The sequence below is a fragment of the Pinus tabuliformis genome, chromosome Q (assembly GCF_031772625.1).
Source record: "Pinus tabuliformis cultivar Carrire ecotype Pingquan chromosome Q, CPIR1, whole genome shotgun sequence".
NCBI lineage: Eukaryota > Viridiplantae > Streptophyta > Pinopsida > Pinales > Pinaceae > Pinus > Pinus tabuliformis.
The window spans coordinates 538770487-538786676 of NC_142296.1; positions in this window are offsets into that span (position 1 = coordinate 538770487).

Consider the following 16190-nt stretch of genomic DNA (forward strand, 5'->3'; position numbering starts at 1 on the left):
ATACTAGCATCATCAATCTTTGAATCACTGAACCACTGAAACCCTGTCAACACCCAGTCACCAGAACACAGAGCAGACTACAGAACCCTGCAATAACAGACAGACCCAACTGCAACCCAAAAAATTAAGCTTCAAAAGATATACGCTACTTCAATGAAACAAACCCGCGTATACACGCGCTTTTACCGAAGCCAACCTGCGTATAGATCTAAAAATAATTTCTCATAACTTGCAGCTGTACCAGACATCAGTCATACTCAGAACATGACATTGCGTCAGTATGCAGATCTAAAAATATGCGTAATCAACCATATACCGATAGTTCATTTCAAACAATTTGATCCCGATCTATCCTTCCATCAACCGATGTGATCTCTCCTTAGCTCAGATCAAGCAATGTATCATCAACCCAGAACCTGCATACTAGATCTCTTTCTTCATTAGATATTCAAGACTTTTTCGATGCACTTGCCTAATGATCTTCTTCTCCTTATATAGCCTTAGGCCCTTCTCAATACCACGGTCCAAAACCATAGAAATACAATACCATCAACTTCAAAACTCGGGATCAACACGACTGTCGAGATACTTTGGTCCAAAAACATAGGCTCAAGTACCGAGGACTAACTACCACGGACCAAAGGGAAGCTTCTCGACATGTACGCTCTTTTCTGTTCATGAAACTGCGTGTATACGCGACTTTGTATATAGCGAGCCTGCGTATCCGCGACTTAGTATATAGCGTACCTGCGTGTATACGCATCTTTGGCTTAATGAACCTGCGTATGTGAAATTTATCTTCATTCTTGTAGTCTGGACTGAGATCTGTCATCAAAGAGAGTTGCCATCAAGGACAACACCTGTACCGTAGCGCCACACCTGTGCCAAAATGCCAACAATTTCATGCAAAGAAGATGCAATCCTTCGGTGATGAGAAAATAAGATTAATGAAAACCCTAAAAGTCATGCTAATATTCTTCAAAGCCCCAACCACAATGGAAGAAAGTAAATAAATTGGGATGAGTTTGGAAGAGCTACTACACCTAGAAGTTATGTAAGTAGCATAACTTCTAAAGAGTTGTTTCATCAATACAATCCTTCTGAGATAGGTATCAAACTATATTTCTTGGTCATTTTTTATGCACGAGCTTTGAACATAAATCAAGGAATTGTAGATCCTATTACATGGATGATTGTAGAAGCCCTTATCAGACCTCTAGAATCAAAATTTCAGGAAATCAAATTAGAGGGTCGAATGTCTATAATAGTAGAAATTGTAATTCATTCACCCACTTATTCAAGTACAATATGAAATGCTACAAATGTCACAATTATGGGAATTTAGCATGTGACTGCATCAAAAATATGAAATGGTCTCCTAAACAAATCAAGGAAGAAGATATATCTACTAGGCATAAAGAAAAATACACCAAGGTGTGGAGAAGAAAACAAGAAAATCCCAAAATGGATTTATGAGCTAGCTTCTACAACAATAAAATCCCAAAATGGATTTATGAGATAGCTTCTGCTTCCCTGGAAGAAGAAGGGTCCACCTCATCAATGGACCAAATGAGTGGAAACTTGTTATGTGCAAAGGATGATTGAAGAGCAAGAGAGAGCCCAGGAGCTTACTCAAAAAGGATAAGAATATAAGCAACATATAGATAGGGGAGAGGAGGATTGTCAAAGGAGACGTGTGGATTAGATACCTCTCTAAACACAGGGGAAGCATTATACAAGTATCAGGTTATGTCTCAAAATGTTGAGGTTGCAATCTCAACGGGCACCAACAATCATGAAATCTAGGGACTTGTCTTAGAGATTCTAGAGATTATTTTGCAATGCATTAGTAGAGATGAGGAAACTCTAGCAATAGCAAAATTTTATTTTAAGTTATTATATGAGAATCCATCAAGAAACTTATGTGTTTCAACCCATATTGTTGTATTTGTGACCATTTGTGATGTTTGCAAAATGGTTTTGAAGGAATTGACAAGTTGGGTTGTTTATTCAGATGAGGAATGCAAATTCAACAAGGATATAACTATTGCACTTATTCATTATGAACTAATTAACCTTACAAAATATACCATGCATCTTGATAAACTTGTGGATGGAGAGAATAATGTTGTGGAAACCAAATGTGTTATATTTCTTGTTCAAAATTGTGTTATTCAAGAACATGGGGTTAGTGCATCTAATCCCTACAATCTTATTGAAGCTCTCGGAAATCTGGCATAAAGGGGAGTTTCTCTTGAGTCCTTGCAACAATTAATTAAAGATGTAGAAAATGTTTCATCAAATGCAGTTGGTCAAAATGCATCTTTAGTTGGGAAAGAGGAGAAGGCTATACATTTTAGAGATAAGAAGGTTATTTTTTATTGACTTGGGGCCAACAGGGATGATAGAAAAAAAACCAGACAAGATGGTGGATCAGCTGATCTTGTTGGTTTCTATGAATAGGTTGGAAGTATTTTTTAAGACTAGGATCATATTCATGATCCTCCTGGGGTGAATGACAAAGCATATGATGTTTACATATTATAGTTGCAACAATCTAGATGTTAAAAGGAGACAATATTTTTTATTGATTCTTTTGTGTCTTGACAAACTATTTTTCCAACATTGATTAGGCTCTGAAATCTTAGTGTTGATTTCTCCTCCATTCCCATCCCAAAAAAATTCATAAGGACTTTCCTTTACATTAATTTTTATGTATTCCAAACTTGTGGTTTTGTTTGTTAAGTATTGTGCAATGGACCCATGAATGAGTAAATTCAATCTTCTAAATAAGGTGCTTGCAGTAACTATGTGTGTCACTCAAAGGAATGAAAAAACCAAAACAAAAAAAATTCCATCCAAGACCTTATTTCTAGCTATTTGTGAACTAGATAATGGATTCTAACTCCCATGATCATGCTCTTGATGCCAACAATTTTCAAGTACTCACTACATTTGCAAATGCTTTCCATTCTTTATAACCTTTGGGAGTACTTTGTTGGAGTTTTGCTTGGCTGGAATAAAGAGGAAGACAACCCAAAAAATTCAAGAGTATGATTATTTGTATAAAGAACCTCTAATTCATGATTTTGAAGAACCGGTTGAGCCAAATGGAAGTGAGGATGAGTTATAGGGAAAACATGATAGCAGTGTGCATCAAGCATTTCCCTTTGAGGGTGAAATTTTGGTGGTTATAGATCATGGTGAACACGAAGTCCATGATAATGAGGCTTCAGAGACCCAAAAGGAGGGCTTCATCAATGAGGAAGAAGGTTCAAATAATGTACAATAATCCATGATCTAGCAACCTATTTTTCAGCAAGCCTCTATGGAGACATCTAGATTGGCCTCAATGGAGTTAGGCATGTATAGCCTTAAAGACACTTTGAATATACATATAACGGTCGACTAGATCGATCCTACATATATCTATATCTATATATATATATATATATATATATATATATATATATATATATATATGAGATATGGAGAAAGATGTCCATATTCGACATTGATTGAAAATCCTCGATATGAAGATAATGATTGGAGAAAAAATTGAAGGGGAGCAGTCCTTAGTGAAAGAAGACGAGGAAAATTTGTCAAGAAGTGTTGAAAAATGTAGACAAAGTAAGCAGCCTTTTCTATTGATGTCAAAGGCAAAGACAATGAAAATAGGGGGATCAACTAATAAGAAGTATGAAGATAATGCAAACAAGGGGAGCAATTATTGGAAGAAGCAAATATCAAAGTATTGCCATCAGTAAAAAAGGGGGGATTGTTGAAAATGGTTGTTATTGATGTCAAAGGTTGTATAGATGAAAGATAAATTTATATGGTCAAATAACATACTTTGAGTCCTTTCCAATGATATGTGGAAAGCCTTCTCGAAATATTGTTTTTGAATTTTTTATGCCATATTTAGATACCCTATCTTTGAATGCATTTTACTCCAACTACCTAGCTCAAATGGGAGCATAATATATATGGTTGGAATGATGATTCCAAGACCTTTCTAGTGGTTTATGGCAGTCCCTTTAACTCCTTGCGATTTAGGAGAAATGATTTTTTGAATATTCATCATACAACCTTCCAAGTCATCCCAACTAGTGCACAAGTCGGCCCGAAGATTGGGAAATTCAGCCCTAATTTTGGGGGCCAAATGCACTATATATAGGCATTATGTGGAGGAACCTAGGACTCACTGACTCAATCCAATTCAGATCTATATAAGCAAGCAAAGGAGAAATTCTAATGTTCATACCTCATGAACCAAGTGAAGTGAACCTGAGTTAGAGAGGTTTTATATGGAAAGAGTGTTTGGCACATAGTTTCCAAATGGATTTTAGCACTCTTTGGGAAGGTTTTTGGTCCTAATTAGAAGATTGATTCTTGGGGTTTTGAAGGTCAAATTCAGGTTTAATTTGAGAGTCAAGTTCTGGTGTTTTGAAGGTCGAGTTTAGGTCTAGTTTCAAGGTTGGTTTTTGGTGTTTTGAAGGTTGAGTTCAAGTCTAGTTTGTGGCCAAAGTTGTACCCATGTTATAGATCAAGTAAAGGTTGATTGTTTGAGGCAGTTGAGTTTTATTGTAGAAATGTTGGAGGGATCTTTGGAGGCTGAATCTGGTTGGCTAAGCCAATTTTAAGGGAGATTTTAGCTGAAGTAGTTGTGACGTTAAGCTAATGATAAGGTCAATCTCCATTGTGGACGAAGGTGCAGTAAAAGAAGGGCTATCGTGGAAATATTTTGTTATAGGCATGTGCGATGCATAAGGTGAGTGTTTAGCACAAAGGTTAATAGGACGTTAGAAGAAAACATTCAAGGTTATAAAGGCCTGTTTGGTTCCAAGTGTTTTGAAAAAGTCTTATGTAGCACAAAGAAATATGTAACACTTAGTACAAGCTACCAGGTGGGCAGACCTTCTCTTTGAACATATAATGAGCCTAAGCAGTGACAGTTGAACAATGAACAACAAGATTTGAGGAAGTTGAAGTGCCACATTAGTAAACATGGAAAGGAAATCTGATGGCGGAATCAGATGGAAGGGATAAAATTGGAAAAACTATCGGAAGTTAAATGTACTTTTTTTTTTTTTTTTAAATCTCGATAGTCGTCGAATATCCAACAAGAGTTCCTTTACCATTGAATATATTGTTTTTGCTCCAATATCAAACAAATTCCATAGAATCATTGTATACTGTCCAATTCCACCATTAATGACTTCTTTGCATTGGATAACGTCTAATTTATGACCACTTTACGTTGAGCTTAACTATTATAATAAATATAAGATTAATATTATACTATTATTAACATATAATTAGGTTGTATTAATATTAATATCAATAATACATTTATTAATATTATATTATATAATTATAATATAAATTATATATAAAAGGTTATATAATATATTATTATAATTATAATAAATATAGATATCATATAACTTTGACATAGTAGGAAGAACTAGTAGGATTGTTTTCAAAGGTTGTATGCCTATTTTGAGGTTAATTTTTGAAGAAAACCATCACTAAAAGTTTGGTAAGGAAAAATGTCACATAATGTTCCTTGAGGCCAAGGAGACATGGGATCGACATCGGGAGCTTCAGAGGATCAAAAATGTTATTTCCCTCGTAAAATATGAAAGGGATTGAATTTAAGGAGATTTCTAATAAAAACATCTAAAAGGAATTATAAAGACTATGGACACACTGAAGTCGGGCATGAATATCATCCATTAGTAAGCTATTCATTATATGACTTTGTATCGTAGATTGTTTTTGTAAATGTTTATATGTATATTGTATTTTAGATTGTATGTCTCTATATTGTAAATTGTATTGCCTTTCTATTCCAAATGTTCATATTCTTTTGGGAGATATTTTACCTATGTTGTCATCTTGACGTGGAGAAATATTATTTGATTATTATGGTTATGGTTCATTAAGGGGTTAGGTCAAGTTAGGGGTTAATTACTTTATGGGCTTAGGGAAATGGGGTTAAGGTTTTAGGGGGTTAATGTATGTTTATGGGGTTTGTTAAAATGTTTAAATTTATAAAACACAATTTATTAAAACGTTATGTTCGTAACTAATACAATGTATTCCGTTCATAAAAGAGACTTTCACATTTCTTAAGGAAAAAAGTATGGGACACAAGCCTTGCAGTTGGTGTTTCAAAATGTTTTAGGTGACAATGAATTGTTCAAGCCCAAGTGATATATAAGAGTGTAGAATTATCTATACAGAGTCTCTTTTTGTGATAAGTAAACAGTCTAATTTGTTGTAAATGTGAGAAAACTTGAAGTAATATCAAAGCTATAATAGTTCTAGGAAAAGGGTAGATTAATGAAATGTTTGATAAATCATTAATGGATTTTTTTTCCAAATTTATCTTACTTAAAATCACTCATGCAAGCTAAAACATTCCATTTTGAATGTCCTTTTAAGTAGGCGCAATGTTAGTCTTCTATTACATTCACTTACCACTAAGTACAAAGGAGTGAGTTTTTGACATTTTGGTCAAATATTCAACTAAGTAGTCAAAATGAAAGAATACCCCATTTTTTGTAGAAGGAGAGATTGATGTTGTGCCTTAGTAAAAAAGGGTTTCCTATGAAAAATGTCTTTAGTGGGTTCCCTACCACTTGCCTAAAGAAAAAAGGGGATCCTATCTAATTTTCTTACATAGGCTATTGATTTTAAAGTTTAGAAGTGAAAACATATAATGAAAATACAAAATAAAATGCAACTAATAAGTTAAATCAACAAACACATTGTTTCCTTAATTTTTATTAGCTAACCTAGACGATATGAAACCTACTATTTAGGAGCAATGATGCAAAAATAAGAAATTCGGAATAAAAGGGTATAGAGATAATAATTAGAGACAAACACAATAGAAAACAATAAATAATAAGAAAGACTTATCTTACTCTTGTACATTAATCCTAGACCCATCTAGCCATGAAATAATTTTAGTATTATCTTTCATTGTGAGAGTACCTTTCATATAAGATTAAAGTCCACATCCTCCTTAGAAATATTTTTTAAATTAAAAAATATAATATAAGATCCACCCTCCACTTGTCATAAATGAAGATTTGAGAGGAGTTGGGGATAAAATACATTTTGTGTCCTTTCTCCTCTCATTCCATTATGAACAATATTGTAGTATTTGCCTTGAGTTTTTCCTTCTTGAACTTAATTGGCATTGCCTGGATTGTATCGGTATTATTGTTTGAGTCTTGTACTTTGAGTACATTTGTAAATGTGATGGAATGAAAATGGTTTGATGAATGTCAAGTGATTGTTCCTAAATTTTATCAACACAATATTAAACATATTGCTAAATTGGAGAAGCTTCATGATCACATTGATTTGTTGTATTTTTTTTGTTGCTCACACCCAAGCTCATGGTTTCTCACCCATCCTCTTAAAACTTCTGGTCTCTAAGTAAAATCAAGAAATAATATGACATTATAATGATGAATGAAAAATAAGATCAATATTTTTTTTATTATGGTCGTGACTATATATCTCATAAAGTGTCTATCTTCCTACAAGTAAAAAAAAATAACATCTTTCCTAGGTTTTTTCAACATATTCTTAAATATCTTGATAAATTGCACAAACATCATCATTGATTTGTTGTCTTTATTTCTTGTTCTCACCTAATTAGTTGTCTTTTTATTTCTCCTTGTTGTCTTTGTTTTCCTATATTATATTTGTAAATGTTTGTATTGAAGTTTAAATATTTGCTATATATACTAATATTAATTTATTGATTGCAATTGTATAGTATCGCCCCCCTGGGGAATTTCTTGATGAGGAAGAGGTGGTTGTATTACAAGCGCTTGCTCAAAAACATGGATTGATGATTGAGGATCAAGTTAATGATCATATGGAAGAAGATAATGATGTTGATAACACATTTGAAGAAGATGAGACAAATAGATTGATTAGGGATACATTTAATAATGTTGGAATGGATGAGGATGGCAACTAGTATGATGGTCGTGCTTTTGATAAACTTGTGCTTGAGAGGGAAATTGAACCTTTGTATGAAGGCTCAAAAATATATCTTCTCTCTGTTGTATTGATGATGGTCAATTTAAAGGTGGTGAATGGTTTGTCAAACACATGTGACATAGCTCCTAAGGTATGTAATATATTTTGTACATTAATTAGTAGTACATGCATTATAAAGCAATAGTTTTTTCCTTTGTTTTTAATGTAATTAGTACGTTTATCATTGTTTAATTAATTTGTAACATTTATATGCAATATGTATGATTAATATTTCTTTAGTACATTAACCAGTACTACTATTTTTTATGTTGTAGATTGTTAGGTGAATTTTTGTTACCACTGTCAAATGTTTTACCTCGTATGTATTGAGATTTACATGCCGTTATGAAAGATATTGGAATGGAGTATCAAGCTATTCATGCATGGCCTAATGATCATATTCTCTACCATAAATAACATGCGTCAAAATACAAACGCCCAAAATGTGATGAAATTTACTAGATATCAAACTGATAAAGTAACAAAAAGGGTGCCTTGCAAGGTTATTTGTTATATTCTCGTAATTCCAAATATGCAACAATTGTTCAAGTGCAAAATCATAGCACAACTTATGGATTACCATGCAACGAATAGAAGTGAAGATGGTGTTCTTCGAATGCCTACAGATGGATCTGCATTTAGGAATATAGAGGAAAGGTGGCCAAATTTTAAAACATAACCTCATAATATTAGGCTTCCATTAGTAGCTAATTGTGTTAATCCATTTGGAGAGCTCAAATCTACTTACTCGATGTGGCCCATTTTTGTTATCAACAATAACATTCCTCTGTGGAAGTCAATAATGAGGTAGCACATAATGTTAACAATGATTGTTCCAGTATTAATTTGTTTAGAATAAGAAAAATTAACACAATATATTGTTCTAGATATTAATTTGTTTACTCATATATGTTCAATTATGTCTTATAACTTGGTGGAAGTTTCAGGCAGTCGGCAAGTAGCGAAGGCGACTAGGGTTTCTGTCTACTACAGCTGGTTTCTCTCCATGGATCGGCGCAGAGGAGGGAGCTCCACTCCCTCCTACAAGGAAGCAGTGGCCAACAAGGGTAAGAAGCCTCTAGAAAAAGGAAAAGGCGGTGCAGAGGAAGGAAGAAAAACCAAGGACGAGGAATCAGAAAGTACCAAATCGAAGGAGAAGGATGGCACAAAAGACGAGGAAGAAAATGACAAAATACAGGGAACAAAAGACAAAAATCAGAAGGGTCAGTGCAAACCCAGAGCTGAAATTACTCCTAGAGTAGTTTTAAATGATCTAGCACTGCAGGAGCACAGAGATCACATGTGGACTTATGCAATCATATGCAAATTCATGGGGCTATGGCCCACTGTAAAAGATTTACAAACATGGATAAGATACCACTGAAAACCCAAAGGTAGCATTGATCTACATCTGGGGTCCAAAGGATTCTTTTCTATGGTGTTCACTAACATTGAAGATAAAGACAGAGTGTTTGAAGGTAGGCCCTACTTCTATGCAACAGCAAGGCTCTATATGCAGCCATGGATGATGAACTTCGTTCCAGAGCGGGAAACTTTTACTTTAGTTCTAGTTTGGGTAAGACTCTATTCTCTACCTCTTGACTATTGACAATCTGAATCCCTTGCAGCCATAGGCAATAAATTAGGATGGTTTATCAAAGCCTCTAAAGCCACAAGGAGGGGAAAATACACCTCTTTTGCTAGGATCTGTGTGGAGATGGACCTATTCGGAGCTCTTCCAGATGAAGTCATATTGGAGGTTTTTTATGAGGAATGGGTGCAAACAGTCGACTACGAACATATTCCATTTAGATGTCACAAATGCCATGAACATGGGTACCTTCTAAGAGACTGCCCCCTCAGTAAAGCAGAGAACAAAAGCAAAACAAACACAATGAAAGATACAAATAGCTTTCACAAAGTAGTTCATAAAGGGAAAAGCGGCAAAAAAGGGCCAAAGCAACACCAAGCTGAAGGACAAAAGGTTAGTCAGAACCAGTTCCAAGTTCTTGAAGAGGATGAAGAAATATCAATAGAAGATCAAGCAATGAATGAAGATTACGAGAAGAAGGAAAAGGAAAAAGAAAGAGATCAGACATAGGAAAACGAAAAATAGAAGGGGATCATGCTGAATGAATCAGAGCTAGAAATGGATCAGGAAATGACCCAAAGTGAAATGGATATGGAGGACAATGAGCTACAGGAGATTCTTGACAGAGAAAACCTGGATCTAGAAGGGTTCTTGGCTCAGGGAACAACTGGCAGGGTAGAATCACTACCACAAGAAGAGCTCAATCAAATACAGCAGTTATTCTTATGGAAAACCCAGGCAAAGGGTTTGGAGGGAGTAAATAACATTGAAAGATAGAGCAATGAAGGGGTGAAAGCAGTAAAAATGACTCTGGGGTTAGCACCAAGAAATCCAAGGAAAAAAAGAGGCAGGAAAAAAAAATGAGCTACTGATGGAATGTGGAAAGCTTATGGTGGACTCAGGTAAGATGAAAGACCTAACCAGTTACTCCTTTACCAATCTTTAATTATGAAGTTCACAACTTGGAATATTAGAGGTCTTGGTAGCAAGAGAAAACAGAGAATGATGAATAATAGAATGAAACAGGCAGCTCTGGATATAATTTTTGTCCAAGAGACAAAATGCTCCATTCAAAAATTAAGGCAAATCCATAGTAAATGGCTCAGTAGATTTGAGTTTCTAGAAGTTAAAGCAGAAAATACAGCAGGGGGTATCCTCACACTCTGGAATCCCCAAAAAATTGGAATAATTGATGCGAAGGCATCAAGGAATTATTTATCAGTTGTTATACAACCAGTAGGAGATAGGGACACTTATCTAGTCACGAATGTTTATGGCCCTCAAAGGTTAGATGATAAAATTAGGTTCATAGATTCCTTGGTGGATCTACGAGTCAGACATGCAGGACTACCTTGGGTCCTAGGAGGAGACTTCAATATGATCAGATCTCTCTCGGAGAAAAAAGGGGGTACAAGAGCTCTAAATAAAGATTCCTTAGCCTTCCAAATCTTTTCAGAAAGCATGAAGCTTGTTGATATTGAGACAAACAATGGCCTTTGTACTTGGAATAATAAAAGAGGAGGGGACTCACAGGTAGCCTCCAAGTTAGATAGATTCATGATCTCTAAGGATCTCATGCTTATAGACAAGGAAATAATAGCAGGAATTCTTCCCTTTGGAGGTTCAGATCACTAGCTGGTTCAAATGGAAATCAAGGGCATAGGCACCCCAAGAAATAGACCTTTCAAATTTGAAAATATGTGGCTTTCTCAACCAGAATTCATCAACAACATTGAAGAATGGTGGGCAGAGGATTTGCAAACACAAGGATCAACAATGTTCCTGCTTCACAAAAGATTAAAGCACATCAAGTTGAAGCTTAAAGCATGGAACAAGAATGAATTTGGTAATATTTTTGCAAGAAAGAAAGCAATGGAAAATAAAATAATGGAGCTCAACCAAGCTTTGATCAAGGAAGGCTTTGACAAGGAAAAAAATGACCAAGTAGAGAAACATCACCAAGAATGGGAAAAGCTGTGCAATCAAGGGGAAATTTTTTGGAAACAAAAATCAAGAGTTCAATGGCTAAAAGAAGGAGAGCGAAATACTAAAATTTTCCATAAATCCACTATAGCAAATAGGACTCACAACAGGATCTCTTCAATCAAGGACGCGGTTGGGCAGATACATCAATATCATGAGGAGATAGAAGCAGTGTTAGTTAAGCACTTTCGAGGTATTGCTCATGAAAACACTTTAGACAGGGTTCCTTTCATCAAGGACCTCATTAAGCATATCCCCAAGTTGGTATCCAGAGAGTATAACTGTAATCTCAATAGACTTGTAACCGAAAAGGAGGTCAGTGAGGTCCTCAAGGAAATGAAAAATGGTAAGGCTCCAGGTCCGGATGGTTTCAATGTAGATTTCTTCAAAGCTTGTTGGAATATTGTCAAAGAGGATATTATAAGGGTAGTGGAAGACTCCAAGTTGAACATAACTATTTTGAAAGCTCTCAATACCTCCTTTATCTCCCTAATTCCAAAGCAGGATAATGCCCAAACACCAGAGAGGTATAGACCCATCACTTTATGCAATGTTGTTTATAAGATAATTTCCAAGGTTGTGGCCAACAGACTCAAACCTTTGCTACCTTCGCTGGTTTCGGGGGAACAATCAGGTTATGTGGAAGGTAGACAAATTCTAGATAACATCATACAAGCTCACGAGGTGGTCCACTCGTTAACTAGTGAAAGGAAATCAGGTATGATCATGCAATTGGACATAGCCAAAGCATACGATAAAGTGAATTGGACATATATCAAGAAAGTGCTTGCAACATTTGGTTTTGATCATAATTGGATCAGATGGGTCATGGCCCTGGTGACTTCCTCCAGCTTTTCAATTTTAATTAATGGCTCTCCCTATGAAATTTTTCTTCCTTCTAGAGGACTCAAACAGGGAGATCCACTCTCTCATTTTCTCTTCATCCTCATGATGGAAGGGTTGGGGTGGTCCATTAAGCATGCTAAAGCAACCAGAAAAATTCAAGGACTCCAAATTTTAGAGAATGGTCAAGTTCTGACTCATAAACAATTTGTAGATGATACCATGCTACAGGGAATTCCCATAGTCAAGGAAGTGCTAGCATATAAACAGATTTTGAAAGAATTTGCTTTGGCATCAGGTATGGAAGTTAATCTTTCCAAATCAAAAATATTTTTCTTTAATACCCATATAGCCATCCAGAGAAATGTCTCCAGAATCCTTGGATTTCAAAGAGACTCTCTCCCCTCTAAGTATTTGGGAGTTCCTCTAATGGATAAACCTATGCTCAAAAGCATATGGGAACCATTAATCATTAAGATGCAAGATAAGGTCAGGAAATGGGCAAACAGGTCTCTAAATCTGGCTGGTAGACTAGTTCTCACAAAGGCAATGCTCCAAGCTATCCCTGTCTTCATGTTATCAGCTCTCCCAGCTCCAAAAGGAGTATTACAGCAATTTAGAAACATCCAAAGAGATTTTCTCTGGGGCAAAGAGGAAACAAGGAAAAAATGGGCTTTAGTCTCATGGGATAAGATTTGTAAACCCAAGAACCAAGGAGGCCTAGGATTGGATGATATAGAGATTCTAAGTAAGGTTCTAGGGGCCAAACTTTGGTGGAGGTGGGTTAAGGATCCTAAGGCTCAATGGGAAAGCATCTGGAAGGAAAAATATGCCAATGCCTGGCTTTCTCATGATATCATAAGAATGTCTGGAAACATAAAGGGCTCTCCCATATGGAACAAGGCCTAGGAGAATAGAGAGGTTGTCCAAAAAAACAGTTTCTGGGAAATCAGAGATGGAGATCTAGCACTATTTTGGGAGGACAAATGGAAACAAGAACCAACTCTTTTGAGAGAGGAATTTTTGGGCCTCAAACAGGAGACAGACAACCAAGGATTAGTGAAAGTAAAGGACTTTTGGGAGCATTCTCACAATACAGAAAAATGGAGAACATGGAAAAAAATAGATGGCAGAGAGAACAGGACCCTGAACAGTAGAGCAAAGACCCTTAAGAGGTTGTTGGATTAGAGGATGATTTTAGTTACTAAAGGGCAGGATCAACTAAGATGGGGCATCAACAAAGAGGGAAAATTTAACATTAAGGAAGCAAAAGGTATTCTCCTTGGGCTAGAATCCCAAGCTACGGATAGAACTTGGCAGAAGCTATGGAGGCACAAGGGCTGGATGAAGATCAAACACTTTATGTGGCTGGTTCACCATAGGAAAATCTTAACTTGGGATAATATCAGGAAGAGAGGTATGCTGGGACCCTCCAAATGCCAGCTCTGCGAAGTCCAAGAGGAGACCATTGAACATCTTCTCAATAGCTGTATTTTCACCTCCAAGCTATGGGATTTTTTTGCCACCATCTTCAAACAGTCTGATAGAGACAAAGGAAGCATCACTAAAACCCTGAACAATTGGAGGAATAATTTTTTGGATTATGAAGTTCTAAACTCTGCCTAGGCTCTGGTGCCAAGTTTCATCATATGGAACATGTGGAAAGAGAGAAATAGAAGAATCTTTAAAGAAGAGAAGAATTCCTCTCTTTGCTTGTTGGAGCAAATCTCAAAACAGTTTAAGGAGACAGTTAGCACTATAGTAAGGGATCTCCCCAAAAATCCTCCCTCAAAAGCAGAGTTATCAATTCTCAGGTAGTTAGGCATGAAGGGGCTTATTCCACAAGGTATAGACAGGAAAATAAACATGAGGGAACTGGTTAAAGATTTCTAGAACCCTCCCCTGGAAGGCTTTTTAAAGTATAATATTGATGGGGCTTTAAAGGGCAACTCAGGCATGGCAGGCTTTGGAGGGGTTATTAGGGATGAAAATGGAAGCATCATCTCCCTCTTCTATGGTCATCTAGGAAAAGCCACCAACAACATGGTAGAATTAATGGCATTGGAACAAGGTTTAGAATTTCTGAAATAGAACAATTGCCAAAATGTAATAATAGAAGCTGATTCAAAGTTAGTCATCAACACAGCCAAGATAATCAGTCATGGAACAGGGCAGAGAAAGTTACAAAACATTGGAGGTTATTACGGGTTCTCCATAAAATTCAGGGACATCTTCAGGGACTACGCACTCTTAGATTCATCCATGTGCGTCGAAAGGCCAACAAGTTGGTAGATATTCTTGCCAACCAAGGTGTCAGCTGTAAGGACAGCAAAATTTCGATGGATTGGCTCGCAATGTCGCCGAGCAACCTAAAAGAACTTTGCCATAACTAGGAGGAAGAGGACAAAGAAGTGTATAAGAACAAAACTCAGGAAGCTAATTCACAATGATCAGATTTCGACAAGATTCACTTTCATGGTCTGACAAGCCTATGGTGGAAGACTGGTCAGGGTCGGCCTCAACAACTGTGGGAATCTCTTCCCTGAATATCCCTGGATTCGGGCGCAAGGTTATCTTGATCAAAAGGGAGGTGGAAAGTAACAAACGACGGCAGGAAACATTTCACAATTTTCAGTGGCGGGACACAAAACTGCTTCCAAAGTGGTTTAGGTGCGATCACACCACTTATATACAGAAGGCGGTATTGAATTTTGGGCAGCAATTCCATTCAAATCTTGACACATGGATGAGGGTTGGGCCTGAAAACCACCCTCATCGCACACTAAAGCTTGATCACTTCGGTCGTGCGATTTGTAGCTCCGTCGTCCGATGGGATTAGGCCGATCAACGATCGGGATTGAACGAGTGGTTTGGTGGGGTCTGGGGGTTATCCATCGTGTTTCTTCATGGTGCGAAATGGATCTCAGGTGTTGGATTTCACAAGAAGATTGGATGGTAGAGATTTAAAGGCAGGATTAGGTTTTTGATGGCACGGCTTTTGGCAGGGAGGGTTCTAGGAACTGGTGATTCCAGTTGTCTTTTATTGTTTGTTCTCAAATGGTTTGGGAATGTATTTTTTGGGGTTTGAGGGCTTAGTTTCTGTCGAGCTCACTCCTAGCAAGCCTAAGACCACACAGTTTGGTGGCTTGGTGTAAATTTTGTAAATTATGCTTGTTTTAATGAAATAGAAGGCACGACTCTTACTTAAACAAAAAAAAAATTATGTCTTATAACTTTCTTTATTTACTCAAATATGTATTAATTATGTATTGCGTGTTCAATCAATTAGGTAAGTACCAGGTCAAAGATATGAGTGTATATTTCGAGCCTCTTATCGATGAGTTAGTGGAGTTATGGAACGTTGTCACTATGTATGATATCTCTAGACCAGTAGATGCACAAAGAGAATTTGAATTCCATGCAGTGCTTGTATGGAAAATTCATGATGTCCCAGGGCTAACACATTTATGTGGTATGTTATAACATTACCCTACACTTTAATAGTGTTTAACTTTATGAATTTTAGTTCATTTATGTTTTTTAAATAGTCCCTTCATTGTAGATAATTAAAATAATTGATTTAAACATTATTCTATCTCTTGCAGGTCTTCAAACATAGGGTAAATTTTCTTGTCCAATTTTTGGTCCTAATATTAAATCTCGTCACTCACGGAGCTTAGGAAAGGAGGTGTTTGATGAGTAT